General features: G+C 46.3%; 1 long non-coding RNA gene across 1 annotated transcript; it reads right to left on the minus strand.

Annotated features, from left to right (window-relative positions):
* Window positions 1-3,485: 3,485 nt before the first annotated feature.
* Window positions 3,486-7,816, minus strand: LOC309523588. The gene is made up of 3 exons (XR_014215458.1): window positions 7,393-7,816; window positions 6,055-6,124; window positions 3,486-4,169 (listed from the first exon to the last, which is right to left on the minus strand). It is a non-coding gene; the product is annotated as an uncharacterized lncRNA (long non-coding RNA).
* Between the last annotated feature and the right edge of the window lie 3,938 nt (window positions 7,817-11,754).

Below are 11,754 nucleotides of genomic sequence, written 5' to 3' on the forward strand. Positions count from 1 at the left end.
TCTCCAGGCTAGGCTTCATTATATAAAATTCTGCTCATATTTTCTCTACACCAAAACACCCCAAATGTTGTTGGGGACCCTGTTATGCAGTGGTTCCGCTCCTTCCTCCTGGGCTGTGTCCAGAAAGTGGTGGTGGGGGATGAGTGTTCAGACCCCTGGGCTCTCACTTGTGGGGTGCCTCAGGGTTCCGTCCTCCCCCCCATGCTTTTTAACGTTTACATGAAGCTGCTGGGAAAGATCATCAGGGGGTTTGGACTGGGTGTTCATCAGTATGCGGAGGATACCCAGCTCTACCTCTTCTTCAAATCTGAACCAGTGAAGGTCCTGTATAAGTGCCTGGAAGCGTTTGGAGGATGGGTGGCCGCTAATAGATTGAGGCTGAATCCTGACAAGACAGAAGTACTGTTTTGGGGGGATGGGGCGGGCAGGTGTGGAGGACTCCCTGGTCCTGAATGGGGTAACTGTGCCCTTGAAGCACCAGGTGCGCAGCCTGGGAGTCATTTTGGACTCACAGCTGTCCATGGAGATGCAGGTCAATTCTGTGTCCAGGGCGGCTGTCTACCAGCTCCACCTGGTATGCAGGCTGAGACCCTCCCTGCCCGCAGACTGTCTCACCAGAGTGGTGCATGCTCTAGTTATCTCTCGCTTGGACTACTGCAATGCGCTCTATGTGGGGCTACCTTTGAAGGGGACACAGAAACTGCAATCACAGTGGTATCTCGCAAGACGAATGCCTCGCAAGACAAAAAACTCACTAGATGAAAGGGTTTTTTGTTTTTTGAGCTGCTTCGCAAGACGATTTTCCCTATGGGCTTGCTTCGCAAGACGGAAACATCTTGCAAGTTTGTTTCCTTTTTCTTAACACCATTAATACAGTTGCGACTTGACTTCGAGGAGCAACGCATAGAACGCGGTGTGGTAGCCTTTTTTGAGGTTTTTAAAGACTTTGGTGATTTTTGAAGCTTTTCATAGAATAGAATCATAGAATCATAGAGTTGGAAGAGACCACAAGGGCCATCGAGTCCAACCCCCTGCCAAGCAGGAAACACCATCAGAGCACTCCTGACATATGGTTGTCAAGCCTCTGCTTAAAGACCTCCAAAGAAGGAGACTCCAGTTTTTCCAAAACTTTCCCGACACTGTGCTTCACAAGACGAAAAAAATCACGAGACGACAAAACTCGCGGAACGAATTAATTTCGTCTTGCGAGGCACCACTGTAATCCAGAATGCGGCAGCCATACTGTGGACTGGGAGTGGCTGCCTGGACCACATAACACCAGTCCTAAGAGATCTGCATTGGCTCCCAGTACGTTTCCGAGCACAATTCAAAGTGTTGGTGCTGACCTTTAAAGCCCTCAATGGCCTCGGCCCAGTAGACATGAAGGAGCGTCTCCACCCCCATTGTCAAGAACGGACACTGAGGTCCAGCGCCGAGGGCCTTCTGGCAGGTCCCTCTCTGCAAGAAGAAAGGTTACAGGGAACCAGGCAGATGTCCTCCTTGGTAGTGGTGCCTGTCCTGTGGACCACCCTCCCTTCAGCTGTCAAGGAGATAAAGAACTACATAAGTTTTAGAAGACATCTAAAGGCAGGCCTGTTTTGGGAAGTTTTTTATGTTTGATGTTTCATTATGTTTCGATATATGATGTAAGCCGCCCTGAGTGGCTGGGGAAACCCAGCCAGATGGGTGGGGTATAAATAAAATTATTATTATTATTAACATTTCTTTATGCAGAAGAAGAAAACAGAAGATTGAATCAAATGCTGTAAACTGCAGATTCCCCACTGAATTCATTTTATCTCATTGTAGTTTATTGTGTGTGGTCTACAGAAGAAAGTTTTCTGGAGTTCATGTACCATTTGTGAACAGTGTTCGAAACTCCCACTGTTCTAGGCACATTTTGCAACAGGGAATTTTATTAATGTGAGCAGTTTCTGAGCTTTGGGCATACTATTGAGCCTCAGATTTCAGATTAAAACTGTGGAGTGGAAGGAAAGGAGGACCTTTTTCTGCCTCCCCACTCCCAGTTACTCTCTGAAGAATAGAGAAATTACCCTCTTAAGAATGTTAGGGGGGTGGGCAGGGGAAAGAATAAAGCATGTGAAAAATGAACATAATACTTTAGCTGCAGTTCATTCATTTTCAGCTTTGTATTCTTGTTATTTAAAAAGCACGCCTAGACATTCCATTGTTGTGCCCATAACCTAAGCTTATGGTGCCATTTAGCTTCTAGCTTTCATAGCTCAGTTTCTAACACTGTTTGTTAGACCATCTATGGGCCAATAAACCATGGCATGTGCCCTCTATGCTCAGCAGTCGGTACCACACTTCTGAAAGATAAAGAAGCTATTGCACTGCTCTGGAAAGAACATTACCAGCATCTCCTGAACCGCAACTCCCCTTTTGCTGCTGAGGTCCCCTCACAAATTCTGCAAAAACAAGTTAGAGATGGGCTTGCAGTACAGTGGTACCTCTGGTTAAGTACTTAATTCGTTCTGGAGCTCCGTTCTTAACCTGAAACTGTTCTTATCCTGAAGCACCACTTTAGCTAATGGGGCCTCCTGCTGGCGCCGTGCCGCCAGAGCATGATTTCTGTTCTAATTCTGAAGCAAAGTTCTTAACCTGAGGTACTATTTCTGGGTTAGCGGAGGCTGTAACCTGAAGCGTCTGTAACCCGAGGTACCACTGTATCTCCAAATCTGGGAGAGCTGTGTACAGTGGTACCTCGGGTGACATATGCTTCAGATTACATACACTTCAGGTTACAGACTCCGCTAACCCAGAAATAGTACCTCGGGTTAAGAACCAAAATGCTTGTTTGCAAAGCTATTGTACTGCCAACCTTACTATGTGCTTGTGAAACATGGACCACTTATAAACGCCATCTCCAACTCCTCGAAAGATTCCATCAACAGTGTCTCCAAAAAATTTTACACATCACTTGGGAAAACAGGCAAACTAATGCCAATGTACTGGAAGAAGCAAAGATCACCAGTCTGGAAGCAATTCTTCAACATCAACTTCATTGGACTGGTCATGTTTTGCAATTGTCTTCCAAAGCAACTACTCTATTCTGAACTTAAAAATGGAAAGCGTAATGTTGTTGGTCCACAAAGAGGTTTAAAGACTGTCTCAAAGCAAATCTAAAAAAATGTAGTATGACAACTGGAAAACACTGGCCTGCGAGCGCTCCAGTTGGAGAACAGCCTTTACCAAAGATATCATGGGCTTTGAAGACACTCAAACTTAAGACACAAGGGAGAAACGTGCTAAGAGGAAGGCACCCTTGGCAAATCCACACCGTGATCAACTCCCACCCAGAAACCAATGTCCCCACTGTGGAAGGACGTCTGGATCCACAGAATTGTCCCCCACAGTCACTTATGGACTCATTGTTAAAACCATATTTATGGAAGACAATCTTACTCGGCTATGAGTAATCGCCAAAGAAGAAGAAGAAAGAAGAAGACTGTGAATTACAGTAATGATGACATTTACTTCTATTTAGTTTATAGACTTAAAAGCAGGGTTTCATAACATCATTTATTTCACATTCATGAAATATTATGAAAGAAATATACTACATAGCATTTTTTTAAACTTACAAATCTGAAGGATGCATTCAGATGGGCTCATATCCTGCCTATGCCTTTGGGGCAGGGGGAATCATGGGCTGTGAAATTTCAAAAAGTTCCACAATCTGCTCCCAGCATGCAATACTCAATGGAATGAGGCCTGAGGTTTGTGGCGGAACATAACTGCCTTGTCCTGGATCTAAAGGTTCCAAAACAGGAATCTCATCCTCATCTGCATTTATTCTTGCAAGCCCATGTCTTACCAAGTATAAAACATGATACATGTTATCCAGGGTTTGCGCAAAAGAATTTGGATCAGTCACAAACTTAAAGAAGTTTATGGGACTCTCACCGCCTTCTCTATAAAAGACTTTCAATAGTCCCAAGATCCTTTCTGCTTCTTTTATCGTTGCTTCATCGTCACACGATTCTTCCATGTCTTCTGACTCTGCAGAGTCTGTCATGGCTTGTTGCAGAGATGAATGCCCCTTGACTTGCGCCCCAACAACAGGAGGGTCAGCACTGTGGACAGCTTCTCCCCCATCTGAAGCCTCGGGGCCAGTTTCTGCTATTGCCCTCTCTTCCTCCTCTTTACTGTGGAATAAAAGTAATTGTGATAAGACACCACAGAGGGAAAGCAGCCATCACTAAAACATAGATAAAACAATGATTCAAAAGAACTTAAACACTGATAGAAGAGAATGGAATTGTAGAGATGGAGGGGAGCCCCAGGGGTCATCTAGTCCAACACCCTACAATGCAGGCATAGGCAATAAGGCAACTGCAAAAGTAGAGGGCACACATACTAATTCTCTCAATTACAGTAGAACAGCATAAAATAAAACATATAAAACTCTTTGTTCTTTTTGTTTTTGCTTCCACCATACAGCAGAAAGAAAAAGCAGGCAGTTTGACTTACCGTGGGTTATAAAAAGTGGTAAATATTTCTAAATGATTCATATAGAAACAGAAATTTAGTTTGCATCCAACTTAGACATCCTACTGGTCAGATTCTCAGGGTGGAAGCAAAAAAGAAAAAAGAAAAAAAGATAGAACAAAGAGTTTGGTAACCCCCTTCCTCCTAAGTGGGATGGTGGTGACCAACTAAGCCTAATAGGACAGATTAAGCTATGGTTTTAACCCCTTCATGCATGAATTAAAAGTTAAGTGGGTTAGTTGCATAAGACTGATTTATCCCACAGCAGAAAAAATAATAATCTGCCAGCAGAAGGACAACAAGAAGAAGGGGAATAATGTTCTCTTAAGAGCATGAGCTTTTTGGAAAAACAAGTTCTGTTCTTTATCTTGAATGTTTATCAGCTAAGTAGACTAAATATTTATCACCAGGCTGTTATCAGTTTTTCCTCTTCAATATCACCTCCTGCTTCAGAACAAATAATTCAAGACATATTAATATATCTGAGTGGAAGTTGTGTCCACTAGATCATGTTAAGGGTTAAGCCATAGAGGGTGAACCACTTTCTATAAAAGACATACAATCCCACCTTGGAAATTCTCATGGTTCCAGGGTGCTGGTTAAAATTGAAAAGTAATTATATGAGAAACCATTCTACTAAAAGGACTAATTTCTGTATTTTATAAAGCATTAATATTTTATTCACTTCACTCAACAAATCTCTGTAATGGAGGGACTCACTGGGATAGCCAAATAGAGGATGAAAGCTGGCAGAATCTATGGTCAAAGAGACCATACAAATCTTCATTGGCTTTGACAAGGAAACATCCTCTCAAGTTAGCCATGGTTGGTGCTTGACCTCCAGGCCATGGTCCTTTACAAAACCAACTTGCTCTCCTCTATGTTGCAGGTGCTGTGCAGGTATATGCCCAAAAATATGTGGTGGGAGGACTGCCCCAAGGTAGCAACTTTTTGGAAATGTATTTCACTGATCACAGCACAAAATAGCCCTCTCTGCCCTTATTTGGCTCTGCCTGATGTGTTTACACAAGAAAGGATGAATTTAGGAAGTAAGGACTTATATAACATCTGTTAACTGAAGGCACACTGCCATCTTGGAAAACTTTGAGCTACTGAAATCTGGATCAATGGTACACTATACTTTGGCAAACAGTGCTGTTAGAAGAATTATGATGCAAACTGAAAGTTGCAAGAGGTCAAAGGAAACATGGCAATTTCTATGCTTTTTGATATAACTATTTCTTTCTGCTTATTTATTTATTTCATAAAATGTATACCACTTGTTTGTAGAAAAACCTCAAAGCAGTTTAAAACTATCACTATAAAATTTACAATCGTAATTTAAAACAGAGAAAATTAATGAGGTTCAGGTAATGGGGTACATAACATAGGAGTCCCCTCAGTTTTTTGGCATAGTTTCATAATTAATGACTTATTTTCAGGCTGGCAATTACACCTTTGAACCCTGTAACAAAGAAAGTAAAAGAACAACAGTATTAAAAAACCTCAGCAATTTTTTTTAAAAAAATGATCTTAACTTACCGGTTTTCAGCCATTATTTTGTATAATTGTATATCTGGTCTTGTTTTCTTATTCTTTTTTCTATTATATGCTGAAGATTTGAAAAAGATCAAAACAAAACATTAGAAAAAGCATGTTTGTTTACGCAATCCTGAAATGTTTTTAGCTTATTCTTGATTTTAATTTTCTGAATGTTTGAATAGTTGTTTTTAACTGTGTTCACTCATAATTACCAAAGCAAAATAACTCTTGAGCAGTGTCACAGAGTGTGGTAGCTTCCCCCAATTGTATTTAATGCATTTTACTTGAACATTTCTCTACTGCCATTCTCTGCATCTGGCTCCAGAACGACTTGCACGACTTCAACGGACACGTCCCATCAATAGGGGGCTGGACTAGATGAGGCTTGGGGTCCCTCCCGGCCCTGCAATTCTGTGATGAATATAGTCCTTCACTTTTATCCTGCCTGGACCAGCCTGAGTTTACCATAAGCAAAACAGGCTCACGCGCTCTCTTTTTTCAAGGTCTTCGCATGTCACCATGCCCTCGACTTCTGCACCGTTGCCAGGGAGCCAACTGAACTGGTCCACAAGAGTCAGACTTTGGGCCAGCGTGCCGCCCGCTCCAGAGGCTTTGCAGAACAACTTCCACCAGCCCCCCGGTTCCCAAAGGTTGGGAGAACAAGCCCGAAACGGCGCCATGAGTGCTGGGCTGGGAAGGCTCCTTCTAAACCCAATTGAAGGAGGGAGCATTTGGGGGAGGGAAAGAGTTATCTCCACCAGTCTCAACCCCCCCCGCAACCCCCTTCCCTGTTGCTATGAGGCTTGAGAGCAGCGTTTTCAAGGGGCAGTTTCGGGGGGGGGTGACAGCCGAGGTCCGGACAGTTAACCCTTTCCTCCCAGGTATGGCCACCCAAGGACTCGCGGCTACAGCAGAAGTCTTCTGTCAAGCCGCCCTGCAAGCCCGACTTCAGCGTTTTGTTCCCACGCACGCGTATCCTTTCCAGCTCTGACACGCAAAAACCTTTGCAATGGCAAAGGATGGAGCACCACAGTTGCTCCACGCGCACACGCGAGTACACCTCGGAACAAACCCGTAGATGACACGGCATCTTTGCAAGGGCTCCCGGGGGGCTGCAAAACCGGGGTTCGGGGTGCGGGAAAAACCCCCAGCATGCTCCGCCCGGGACGAGCTACGTGTTGAACCCATTTCCCCCTCGGAGGCTTCCCGTTAGGAGCAGAAGAGCAGCGGGGTCCCTTTCCTGCCCTCTCCAAATGCACCTCTGGAACGCCCCGGGGCAGGATTTGAACGGGAGTCAGCCCGCGAGAGCCGAGGAGGGTCCCGCAGCCCACCGCTCACCTTTTTCTGCGCTCCGAATCACCGTCGGCAGGACCTGCTTCAATCTTAGCGCTCAGCAGCGGGACAGACCTGATCGGCGCTCCTTTGAGCCGCAGAAGCAAAGCCTGTCGTGTCATTGGCCCAATCTGAGGATGGCTCCACCAATAGGCATTCAACAGGCAGCTTCGGGGATCACATTTCAAACACCTGCGGAAAACTTTCGGCATACTCCCGGCTTCTGCAGGCACTTAAGGATCCATCTTCCCAGGAGAGGGGCTTTCTGACTGCACTGCTTCGAATTGTGGGATATTCCACATATAACTGTTCCTGAATTGCAGGGGTCCTCGGCGACCCTTCCAACTCAGTGAAAAGTTTCTGTTGTAAATAGCGCAGTGCCTAGATATGTATTATTGCTCCATATCATGAAGGGGTCTGAGTAAGGTTTTTTTTATTGCTCTGGTCCCCCCCCCCGCCGCCGCCCCCGCCCTTACATTTAAAGCCCGATCAAAGTGCATGACTTCCCCCCAAAGAGTCATGGGAACTGTAGTTTTACACCTCAAACAGCATGCAGGGAACTGGGCTGGGGCTAGGGAGAGGGAACACGGGTCAACATTGCCTACTTGGGTCACCACCACCACCGTCTCTTGCCTAAATTGTGTCCTTCATCCTGCCAGGGGTGTGTGAGACCAAATGTGCGGATACAGAGTGCTTTCTGCTCTGAAATGTGCTCTGTACATGATGAGGACTATGGCAGTTAAACTCCATTTCCAAATGAGTAGCGTGGGAGACTCTCTGCAGACCAAGCTTTCCACAACCTCTAGAAACGTCCCAGATGTAGATCCCAAAGCCCAACAGGTGGAACAACTGCATGCAGCCATCGGAGGAATTCGAACTATGGAGAAGGGACACCATGAGTCAGCTAGTCCAAGCCCCTGCAATGCAGCAATCAATCAATCAATCAATCAATTGTTCAATCATTTTATTTGCATGCCGCCTTTACAAAATTAAAATCATGCTCATAAACAATCATCAAAACATCAAAAAGTACGCAACCAATCAAATACTTTCCACATACATAAATCATAACAGCCAAAATAAAGCTACAAAAAATAACATCAACAAAAAGAACAACTCCCTCCCAACAAAACCACCTAAACAATGGTTCAGCTCCATAATCTCTGACAGATGGCCACCCAACCGCTGCTTAGAACCTCCACTGAGAGTCCACTACCTCCTGAAGAAGTCTGTTACACTTTCAAACAGTTTTTGCCATCAGAAATTTCTTCCTAATATTTGGTTGGAATATAATTTCTTATTATTTGCTTCTGTTGGTTTGGGTGCTCCCCTTAGTTTGGTCACTCTTCTGTGCACATGTTCAAGTTTGTCAATATTCTTCTTAAATTGTGGTGCCCAGATTGAGTCCAGACTGAGCCCAGGACTCTGGGTGGGGTCTGAATAAGGCAGAAGAGAGTGAACCTGCAACTTCCCTTGATCTGGACACTAGACTTCTCTTGATGCAGCCTAGAAAACCATTCACTTTTTTTGATGCTGTTTCACACTGTTGACTCGTGCTAAGCCTGTGGTCCACCAAAACCCCTAGATCCTTTTCACATGTACAACTTCAGAACCTGACATTTGTCCCTGTTGAAGTTCATTGTGTTAAGCACCTTGTTTCTCAAATGGGAATTCTATTAATCTTCCCCCTGGTACCACCTTCTCCATTTAGACCACAATTTATCTGAGGGATGATGTTCTCATTTTGTCCTTAGCTTCTTTCTTTATCTGAGGCACTGCCATGGAGTATTCAGGCTGCTGCCCCTTGCACCCTTTCCTCTTCACGCAGCATCAAAAAACAGTGATATAATCCAACCTTGGCATATTCTTCTGTGGGGCCATGAGCGAGGCCTTGTGTAGGTTTCTGTCTGCTGCTGTTTGTAGCTGTGATATAAACGAAACAACCCAACACTAGGAACATTCAGTTAGTTGCTTGTCTCAAGATGCTTACGAATGCAAGGCCATCATTTGTTTTTATTTGCTTAGTTTTATTTTTATTTTAAAATTCTTGGTTTACAAAAGTACGTGCATTGCCTCTTTTTGCAAGCTGTGGAGTCTTTTTACATTTGATATGAGACATTAGTGTAGTATACAGAATAAGGTTGGGGAAGAAGAAAAGAGGGAAGGAGGGGAGGTGGTAAACTTATATTCCAGGTCAGCATTTATATATATTTTTATATATCATATATATTTATAAACAATAATGGAATGGCTGAAGGGGCACTTCTCGCCATAGCCCTTGGTGGTAGCTTGCTGAAATGCCTTCTACGCAAAGCGGCAAGCCCTGGGGAAACCGGTTTGTGACCTCCCTCCACCAAGCCGCCTGGCTCTGCAACTTCTCAGAGCTGGAGAACATGCTTCGTGACCGCCTCGTCAGTGGCCTGAGGGACCGTTGCAGAAGCTGCAATGATGCTTCTACGCCAAGAAGGACCTAACGTTCCAGACGCACCAAGGCAACTCAACGGAGATCACAGACTGCCAGGTATACCAGTTGCCCCATTCCAACACGGATAAAATTTACGTAGAGGTACAGATAGAGGGGGCCCTGTGCCACATGGAGCTTGACACGGGTTCAACTCTATCCATAATCTCGGCATGGACCTTAAGGGAACTGTGTCCTAATGGGGGTCCCAAACTCAGGCCGACCCATTCACACCTCCAGGACTTCCAGAAACATAAGGTCCCCACAATGGGGGTGGGGACCTTCAGGGTGCAATATTGAGGGCAGAAGTGACAATTGGACTTGCTTGTGGTCAAGGGCCCCTACGTTAGCTTACTGGGATTGGCATGGTTTGGACCACTGGGGCTAGGTGTCAGTAGGGTGAACCGCACTAGCTTACAAGTGGACGTGGACACCATATGCAAAGAGTTTCCAGGGGTTTTCGATGGGGCATTGGGACGATATACGCCGCCCCCCCCCATTGCCCTACAGCTAGACACCACCATACAACCCATCAGGCTCAAGGCCCACCGGGTCCCGTTCGCCCTGAAACCCCTCATAGACTAGGAATTGGACTGGCTCATGGAGCAAGGAGCGCTGGAGCCAGTGCCTAATGCCCCCTGGGAAACTCCAATCGTCACACCCGTCAAGCCTAATGGTTCGGTCTGCATCTGCACAGACTACAAATGTACCATAGACAAGGGCCTCATGGCCCACGCATACCCAGTGCCAGTGGTCAGACATGTTCTCGCCACCCTGGCTGGGTCAAAATTTTTTGGCAAGTTGGACTTGGCCCAAGCCTATTAGCAGTTGCCGGTGGACAAGGCCACAGCAGAGGCACAGACAATTGTGGCGCACAGAGGAGCGTTCAGGGTAAAGCAGCTGCAATTTGGTGTCAGCGTGATGCCAGGCATATTCCAGAATCTAATGGACTCTCTCCTTAAAGGGATTCCTGGCGTCACCCCCTTCATCGATGATGTGTTGATTGCCGGGCCCACACCAGAGGAGTTTGAGGACCGCCTCCGCACCGTTCTGCACCGTTTCCAGACAGCGGGTCTCAAGGTGAAGCGGGAAAAATGTCTACTAGGAGTGCCTCAGGTGGACTTTCTGGGATTTATGGTGGACGCAGAAGGGGTCCACCCGACTGGGGACAAGGTACGGGCCATTTGTGATGCCCCAGCGCCCAAGAGCAAGACTGAACTTCAGGCCTTCTTGGGACTATTGAACTTTTACCATTCCTTCCTTCCCCACAAGGCAGCGGTAACGGAGCCCCTACACAGACTCCTGGACAAGCGGGCCCCTTGGGTGTGGGGCCAGCGCCAGGAGGCCGCATTCCAGGCAGTCAAGGACTTGCTTGTCTCAAACTCAGTCTTGGCACACTTTGACGAGAGGCTGCCGGTGGTGCTAGCATGCGACGCCTCACCCTATGCCATTGGCGCTGTCCTGGGGCACCAACTCCCGGATGGAAGAGAGGTACCGGTGGCGTACTTTTCCCAGACACTCAATGCAACCGAGCGGAACTACTCGCAAATTGACAAGGAGGAGCTGGCAATCGTGAAGGGAGTAAAAAAATTCCATGATTTCTTGTATGGGCGGCCCTTTACCGTGGTGACTGACCAGAAGCCGTTGCTCGGCCTGTTTGGAGGTTCTAGCAGGGGAGCGCAGCTATCGTATACCCTTGACCAAAGAACGGTACACTCCTTCTATCTGGGATGGTCGTCCTCTTCCGCCGAGCGCGCAGCTTCGGGAGGGACACACATGGAGCGGTGAGGGAGGGAGGGGACACCAGCCTAGCCAGCCAGATCAGCCGAATCAACCCTGGCGATCAATGGGGTGACAGATGTCGCAGCCAGAGCGCCCTCACATGCTCGGCCTGTTTGCCCCCGAAA

Source organism: Podarcis vaucheri (assembly GCF_965113315.1).
Source record: "Podarcis vaucheri genome assembly, chromosome: Z".
In the NCBI taxonomy this organism is placed as follows: domain Eukaryota; kingdom Metazoa; phylum Chordata; class Lepidosauria; order Squamata; family Lacertidae; genus Podarcis; species Podarcis vaucheri.